The sequence below is a fragment of the Fukomys damarensis genome, unplaced genomic scaffold, assembly GCF_012274545.1.
Source record: "Fukomys damarensis isolate Sample0158 unplaced genomic scaffold, DMR_v1.0_HiC HiC_scaffold_29, whole genome shotgun sequence".
NCBI lineage: Eukaryota > Metazoa > Chordata > Mammalia > Rodentia > Bathyergidae > Fukomys > Fukomys damarensis.
In genome coordinates, this window is record NW_022900941.1 from 23,145,159 (window position 1) to 23,154,758 (window position 9,600).

Below are 9,600 nucleotides of genomic sequence, written 5' to 3' on the forward strand. Positions count from 1 at the left end.
ATATATATATTTTTTTTTTTTTTTGGTACCAGGGATCAAACTCAGGACCTTGCACCTACAAGGCAGGCAGAGTTGCACTGAGCCAAATCCCCAGTCCATTCATAAACTTTTTTATTAATTAAGTTTATTGATACATTTTAGGTATACAATATGATGACATTCATCATTGGGAATTTGTACCAGTACATGATATATCTTGGTTTTTACTTTTTTTCTCATTCCCCTGCCCTCCCTTCCACTCCAAAAAACTAAAAGTGTAAATAAGGACAAAAATGGATGATAGATAATTTGAAATATGAAGAAAATCTCCAAAGGGGAAGGGAAAGGAGGAGGGAGAGGGGGAGGGGAAAGGAAAGAAGGAAAACAAATAAATATGAGAAAAGGAAAAAATGAAATGAAAGTTCCTCATATACTTTTTTTTTGTTTTGTTTTGTTTTTTGTTTTTTGAGACAGGTTCTCACTATGTAGTTGAGACTGACCTGGAACTCACTATATAGCTCAGGCTGGTCTCAAACTCACAGCCATCCTCCTGCCTCAGCCTCACGAGTTCTGGGATTACAGGAGTGTGCCACCATGCCCGGCCTTTTTTTTTTCCTCATATACTTTTAAAGCACCATTAAAATAAAAAGTTGCTTGTAAAAACATCTTTTAAATATACATTGTACATATTTCACTGACAATTTTGTCTTACTCTCTGGTAAAATGCATTCTACTGAGAACTTGTATTCCTTTTACCTTGGTCATGTTGTCCTGTCTAAATATGAACACACAGCTATTTATTTTCATAGGTTGTAAATAAAGGAAGTGCTGTGTATCACTTTTTAGTTTTAGCAATGATGATTGATCAGGACTGACCTCTTCATATAGTTTTTCAGGTTCCCTTGTGATCTGAATGTGTGAGGTCAGAAATGAATTCTTTGGAGCAGAACTGCAAAGCTTGGGCTCATGGAAAGAGTACATCTGTGACTTTGGCCTCATTGGCTCCTTGATCAAACAAGCAAACATTTCTTAGGCATTTAATTATGATTACTGAGCCACTTACTTCCACATGCCTTCCTAAAATTGGGGAAGTGAAAACCTAGATATAAGAGGAACTGGTTCACTACCACATTTTCAAACTATGCAACTTCAGTGATATTAACATGGACTTTTTTTTATGAACATGTACAAATCGCCTACAATTTCAGTAGTACCCTGAACATTTAAACAGAATAATAAAACCCACATAAAATCAGTGCTGACTTGGCTGGGTATGGTAGCACATTGCTGTAATCCCAGCACTGTGAGAGGCTGAAGGAAAATCATATGTTCAAGCTCAGCATGGACAACTGAGTGACTTAATAAGACCCTGTCTCAAAAAATAAAAAAATAATAATAATAAACTACTAATGGCCACTACTAATGTCAAGCATTTCACATAAGATCATATTCAAAGTAGCTTTTTCTCTTAATTTTACAATGGAATAGGAACATTTGAGAATCCTCAGCTTTTAATTTTTTTCTCATTAACCCTTTCCAACCCTTTTTATTCTGATGTCAAACTTATTAGGAATAAAACACCAACCCTAACCCTAACCCTAAACCCTAAAACCTAACCACAATCAAAACCTAATTACTACTACTATACATACCATGCTTCAAAATGCTATCTTCTCTCATTTACATTATTCTAATGCCTTTTAATGACTTTCCTACTTTCATTTGTGCTTCCCTCCTTTTTTATTGTATCGCAACCCAACTGCCAGAATTATGCCACTAAAGCACAAGGCAAATCAGATCAGTTCTCTGCTTAATACCTCAAAAGTTTCCTGTTCCAATCTGAATGAAAGTCAATGTCTTTATAATGGTTTCCAAAAATCTGTATGATTTGTATTCTTCTCATCTCTGCAATCTCCACACTATGCTTACCCCTGTTTCTATCACTCCAGAAACACTCCGTACTGTTGAGAAGCCAGGCAAGCAGCCATTTCGCAGTCCTCCCCCCTCCTATAATAATTATCCCCCAAATGTCAGATTCCTGATTCTTTACCTCCTTAGGTTATTGTTCAGAGGTCATATTTCTGGTAAGGACTTTGCCCACCACTGTGTCTTTTAAAACATGCAAGTCTCTTCACTCTTTATACAACTCCACCACTTTATTTCCCTTATTACCATCAAAGATAAATATGATAATCTTTTTCTGATTCTTATCTATTTATATTGCTATATTTATAGCATACAAAATGTCTAGAACTCAATGGTGAATAAATATAATTTTTCTAAATAACTGAAAAAGATACATGAAAGTCTTACCCAGCAGGGTCCTTTAAAAACACTCTGTAAAATATAACAAAATAATTTGGTTTTCTATCCTGTGAAGGAAATCCTTGCCTCTACAGACAATTTTGTTAATACCATTTAATCTTTCTTCAAGAAAGTGATGCTAAGAATTATAAGATAGGACCAAAGAAAACGTGTATATTATGAATAATGCAATTTAGTAAATCTAAAAATTTAAAGTCTTATTTTTAGTGGCCTTTATTATTTCCATTGGGGGTATGGCTATAAGGCTCTTCACATTTTGCTCAGATAGAAGAATCTTCCAATGAAGATGATTTGAAATCCTCCCTCACCAGTTTAATATATCAATTTTACAGTGTTTCCCATGATTATTTGAATTCTTACATCAAATAAATTATCCTAATCAAGCCATGGGAGTTCTCTCTGCCTTCAAAAAGACAATAACTACTTTTGACTTCATGAAAACAACAAAAACAGCAATGCAAGCAATAATAAACAAATAGATCAAAAAATCCTCAGTGAGATAAAAGTAAGTAGCCCAACAGTTTCTTGACAGTGGATGCAGTAGACTTATTTATCTTGGACCACCTGAGTTTAAACCAAAAAGCAAAACAAAAACTAGAAATCTCATAATTGATAAGATCATTTCCATTAAGAAGAGCTCTCTCAGAAACCGAGTAAAATTGGGAAGCATCTCTGCTGAATGTAGCCTTGTATATTAACTATACCTAGAGAGCCTAGAGAGCCAGTTGGCTTCTCTCCTAATCTCTCACATCTCTCTTGAGACTGAACTGCACTTTCCCCGCAATTCCTTTATTCAGGGATCCAGATGTGGTCTCTTTTCTACACTTGGTTTTGTCATTTTCTCAGTGACCTTGGCACTCCTGAAATCTGTAAGATCACAGCTTTCTCCATATAGAGAGGAGTCTTAGAAGGCTGTTTTATCAGGCTAACAAAGATATGCTGACATTAATGTCAGTTCTGAAGGTATTCATTTGACAACTAAAGTGAACGTTAGTGAAACTGCCTCTTATTCAAAGTGAGTCTCTATTGAAAGCTTCTATGCTGCAAAGCTTTATGCAGAAGTCCAGGTTTAGACTACTATTTCTTACTGGTTACTACTACTCAGTAAGTTTAATTGTGTTGTACACATTCTTTGTAGAGAGGCTGATAATACAAAGTAGTGTTGAAATTCTCCTGAGAAAACGATGTGAGAATGGATTAATATTCAATGCAGATAATTTGACTTGTTTAATCAATTCATTTGATTTTATAGCTGTATTTTAATGAATTAGATTCATATCTTAATATAAATGTTAATTTAAGGCTTCAAATAATAAACAGAACATAAGTAAAAAGAAGGCCAAATAATGCATAAGCTTACATGGTTTAATTTAATAAAGGAAACTTTAAAAATACTAATGATAGCCTAGTGAAAGTATACTACTAACCTATAATCTTAGTTATGAAATGCTTTTTAAATATAATATTTATGTATTTCTGATAATTATCAACTATGGTTTCCCTCTTTAGACATATTAATAGAGAAGGACAGAAGCCCTTAAAACACAGGAACCCACAACATTCATTCAGATCTAAAGACACAAATCTTTTAGTCTACTTCATGGTGCAAGCCAACAGAGCACTAGCAAAGGGGACAATGTTTCGCCCTGTGCTGCCCATGGCGGACTCAGGTTTCCACCTGCCAATGAAGAGCACCATTAGCTTGGATAATAAGGATAGAGGCCTGGCTACAATAAATGTGACACTTTTATTTGATGTCATTCTTAGAGTCACTAGACAGTTTTCCCAAGGGAAAAAATGGAAAACACACTAGATGACTTTAGTCAAGGCATTACAAAATAAACACCTACTGAGACAGAATACACATTAACCTTGTGCACAGAAGATACTAAAACGCGACCAAGCACTCTGCTGACACTCTACCTTGGAGAACAAAGACTTAGACTGAAAAGGCCTCCATCAATAAATTCACAATGGAGAAGTAAAATTCCTTGTATTCTATGATGCATATGTTGATGGTATTAAAATAATGTATTTTCTCTCCAAAAAGTTGTGAAGTTATGTATTTGCACTGTTTAATGAAAATGTTTTTTTGCCTGTAATATGTGTTATATTAAACAATGCCACAAGATTTGAAGAGTGATTGTAAATTAAAGAGGACATGGAAACATGAAAAAGCTCCTTTTAAGAGACTCATAAAGACACTTATTTAAATTCCAAACCAATGTAACCAAATCCTTGTGAACATAGCTTTCTTCTTCCATGTAAAAAAATACAGTAAAAACATGTATAGCCTAATAATATGATTTACATATGTTTGAAGCCAAATAAATGCTTGCAGTGTAGGGAAGAACTCGGTTTTTTTTTTGTTTTGCTTTGTTTTTTGGTATTGGGTATCAAACTCAGGACCTTAGACCCACTGAGCTAAATTCCCAGCCTAGGAAGAACTTGTTTTAATTCTTTCAATCATAAGATTACTAATTTACCTAGTTTCCACTTAAGAGATTCAATTTATGGATTCGAATACACATAAATATAAACAATGATTATATGTGTATATAATATAGCATTTATTTGTGAATTGATATCATTTAGTTATACGTGTTCTGCTATCACTTAATTAAACCTGTGATTGTAAACACAATTATCTGCAGTAAGAAAGTCAGCAGGTGCACTGCAATATTTGTTGTTGTGGATAAAACATTAAAGATTTGCATATGAAATATACAAAATGAAGGATCAACATAAGACTAAAATAGTAAGAAAAGAGAAAATTGTAATTTTGTAGCTCAAAATTTTACTTTAAATTAAAATGAACATAATTATTAATAAAGGATTTTAAAATATACTTTTATCTTTAATATACAAATCTAATATAGGTGATAGAAATAAGAAAAATGTACATGAAGTTAGAGATGAGAGGTATGCTAACATAATAAAAATTCATGTAAATTTACATAGAAATTAAATTATTACTTTATAAAACAAAAGAACAATCAGAATACATAGACAAGTTTTTAAAATTTCTATAATTATGCAAAGTGTGAATAGTTGAGCATTAAATTGAAATATCTAGTTAATAAGAGGAAAATGTCTAGTTTAAAAGGTATAAGATATTGTTCAAGTAATAAAATAACTTATGTACTTAACCAAACCAAACTGAAAATGTGGATAAAGTTAATAACATATAAGTGAAAAAAAGTTAGAAGGTTATTTAACTTTTTAAAAATGTGACAAAATTGACTTCTTCAATTTTATTCAAGTATTTGTTATGGAAAAAATCATCACTATAATTAATGATAATGAGCAAGGATATATTATCATTTATAAAAGTAAACTATTATATTTTATAGAGGAAAATATATGGATTAAATATGGACAAATATGCTCTAAAATGACACTGTGCTGAGCAAGAAAATTTATATAAATATATGTATGCTATAATTTACCTTGTATTAACTTTTATTGTCACAGTGTTTTATGATGAACTATTATTTGAATGGGCAATTATTTGTTATTTATACATCTCAGGCATTTAATTATAATCTGAAAGATATACTGTAAATAAGACAGCCTACCATACAAAATGTATAATTTAGTAGTAAGATTAAGGTGTGTTTGGAAAATCTGTAACTTTTATACCAAGGTTAATACTTTCATAAAAATGTGTAGTATTCATTAAGTATTTTTAAATGGTTAGATATAGATGGGTAGTCAAATTCTTTAGTGGTGATGATATCTGATCCAACCTTGCCTTTATGGAAGAAGCAGAATTGAACATGCAAGGGTGTGGAAAAGAATTCAGGTTGAAGAAATAACTTCAACATAAGTACAGATGTGGGGAAGACTAGAATAGTTATAGAGAAATTGACCATGTGATTTCAGCTTTCAGGAGAACATATAAGATTGATACAAATACCTCATATTAATACTAATGGCTAACCTTCTCTAAATTAATTTTATAATTCAAATAATGTAATGCATGCTGCCCATTATCTTATTACATCCATAACAACACTATAAGTCAGATACCAATGTTAGCCAGATTATACAGGTTAGAAAACTAAGGTTTACAGATGTAATTTGCTGAAGATCATACAGGTAAAGAGCAATAAACCCAGAGGTAAGGGGAAAACATGAGAATCAAGACTTGCCATGTAGAGGTACATGATCCCAACAATGAATGTAACTGTACTGTATCCCTAAAATGTACCAATAAACTCAATAAAATTAAAAAAAAAAAGAAAAAGCAATAAACCTGGACTCAAAACCATAGAATTTTGCAGTGCCTAAGAAATCTTTCGACAAGTTATATGTTGATGAATATGATGATGACATACATTTTAATGTGGGGTACAATAAAAGTCAATGTAACTTTCAGAAAATATGTATTTTGTGATGAGGTCAAAACTGTGTCTGCAGAAATTCAAACCAGAAATAATATATGGGATACTAATTAATTAGTAGAATATAGTGGAAATGATAAGTAAAATACAGTGGGATGGATAATTTTCCAATATAACTTCCTAAATTGTCTATTTTTGCTTCTACTTTTTAAGTGGTGCACCATAAATCATGTGATACTGGAATACAGAATATAAAAGCTTTTTGATACTACCTTGGTCTTAGAGTTCTGGAGTGAGTAGGAAAGGTATAAGATTAAAGGAAAAGATAATTTTGCGTCAATTTAGAAAGATGTAGTATAGAATGACTACATGCAGCATCATTTCTACTAGAAGCAGAGGTGATCAGAGAAATTTAAGCCCCAGAAAAACCTCAGAGGTTTTCAAAATAAAAATAAAATAAAGTAAAATAAAACCCTCTAAATGATCTTGCATGTTAGGCTGTACATATCCCCTAGAGAATGATGTCATTTTTAATTACAAAAAGGGGACATTACATTATGAAAACTTATTGACAAAAACATCAAATGTTTGTATTACTTAGATGTCATTTTAATTTTCCAGAGTATGATTCTAAGAACCTAAAGGAGGGGGTTTTGGCATCTTTAGAGATGCAATGGTGCAAAGAAATAGAAGCTCTAAATTGTGATGATTGCTGGATTTTGGCAATGAAGAAATGAGAATAAATGTGATTTAGAAATGTTAGATTTAGGAGATGAAAATGAATAGGAATAACAGAAATAAATAAACAGAAAATATAGTGTTAATTTTAAGTTGAAATGATAAGTTCAATGTTGGCACAGTAGTGAACTGGCTAGAACTGTGTCATGTAATTTCATCAAAATGAAGGTAATGCAGCAAAATCATTGAAGAAAAAAAATTCAATAAAACGAGCAAAATTCCAAGAAAGAATCATTTTAAAAGAAAAATTGTCAAACAGGGAGATGGTCAGTTTTTTGATAATGACAAAAAATTGACATATTAGGCAAATAAAAGTCACTGTTTACTTCCCCAATGGCATAATAAAAATAATAAGTACCATGGGAATGGCTTCAACAGAAAAGGAAATGTGGAAAGAAGACAATTCACTCCATGGGTATTTCTACTATGAGATAAGAAAAATAGAGAGCTATTTCATGAAAAACATGGGTATAAAGAAGGTGGATTTACATCCTCTTTACATTATGCCCATATGTTAATGGAGATGATCTAGAAGAAAAGAAAATTTTATTGATTTAAAAGAAAAAGAAGACAATTTATGAGTAATCCTTAAAATATCAAGGGGAGATGAAATTGATATATAATTGCAGGAGTAATGTTTTTATTCATTAATTTTATCAGTACATTTAAGGTATACAATATGATAAAATTTATCAGTGGGAATTTGTACCTTTACATGATATATCTTGGTTCTTATTTAGTCTCTATTTCCTTGCCCTACTTTTAAAGTCCTCCACCCCTCCCTATTTACAAAGACTTTTTTTCCATTTTTTCCTATTCTTATGTTTATTCCCTTCCCTCCCTCCTCCCTCTTCCTGTTTTCCTTTGGACCTTTTTTTTCCTATTTCACATTATCTATTATAACTTTTGATCTTTATTTAAAGTTTCAGTTTCTCACACCAGAAAAACTATTCAGTATTTGGTGTGGATTTTGCAGGAGTGATCTTTAACAGGAAATAAATCAAATTGTTCAACATTTCAATTAAGAGGAATGTGAAGTGATTAGTTCTAGATTCACAAAGAATGGTAGAATACTACAGTTAGAGTGAGGAAGTCCTCTTTTAATTGCTTATATATTTTCATATAAATATGAAATAAATTGTTTATACCATAAGCTGAAAAAAGGAGGAAAGATGATACATTAAAACTTATTACTTATGAAAGGGAAAAAGTAAAGGTCATTTAATTTATTTCACTGCTCTGAACAGCACTGCCACAGCATGTAAATATATAACCTATATTTAAGATCAGAATTTTCTTCATTACTGTTATAGAGACAGATTTACCAGGTATGTTCTTTGTAACTTAATGGCATGCTATTCTAAATATCCAGAGAATGAATATACAATTTATCTAATAATTTGGGCAGGAATCCATTTCTGGAAGGCATAAATAGAATTTATGCTATATGAGAACTAGTGCTAAGAAGTAATGTTCACACACATTTACAAAGAAATCAATGTAACAGATTTCCTCTTCTCATAACTAAAATGACTCTGGGCAGCTTGACTACAGGGAATATGAAAAGTATTAGTCATCACAACTAAGGGAAAGTATGGTCTCCAGAGGGAAATTTGTCCAAGGGCCATTCTTTAACTGTTATTATTACTACAAATTTTTTCAATCCCTATTGATTGCAATTGATACAAGTGATATCTTTAAGGCACTCTGGGGAAAAAAAATTGTCTTGTAACAAAAGACAAAACTATTCTGTCTATTTCTCAGGTTATATGCATTTTTTCAGTCTCACTTTTCAATAGAGATATACTTCCATTCTTTTATTCCCAAATAGAGGAATGGAAATATTACATATATATGAACATTGTTGTTAATATGTAATGCTTGTAATTTACATGCGTTTAAATATGATGCATTTATTTTTATTTTTCAGGAAATTGGCTCAATATCACCTTAATTATATAGCATAATATTTATAAAACATTCTATTTAATAATTTAATTATTAATTTGACAGTCATCTTACAAGACATTAAATGGCATGATAGATTTTGTGCCTGTCTATCATGCCATACTATAAAAACAAAATGTATTGTCAAATTTAAATGTGGACAGGTAATTTTTTTTTTTTTTTTTTACCAGGGATTGAACTCAGGTCTTTGTGCTTGCAAGGCAGGCAGCAGAACCACTGAGCTAAATCCCTGGCCCAATTACAA

At 31.5% G+C, this 9,600-nt stretch overlaps 1 protein-coding gene across 2 annotated transcripts in view; it reads right to left on the reverse strand.

The window, feature by feature from the left end:
• Positions 1 to 9,600, reverse strand: part of Lrp1b (LDL receptor related protein 1B) — a 1,779,190-nt gene that overhangs the window by 951,100 nt on the left and 818,490 nt on the right. The gene's annotated exons all lie outside the window — the stretch shown is intronic.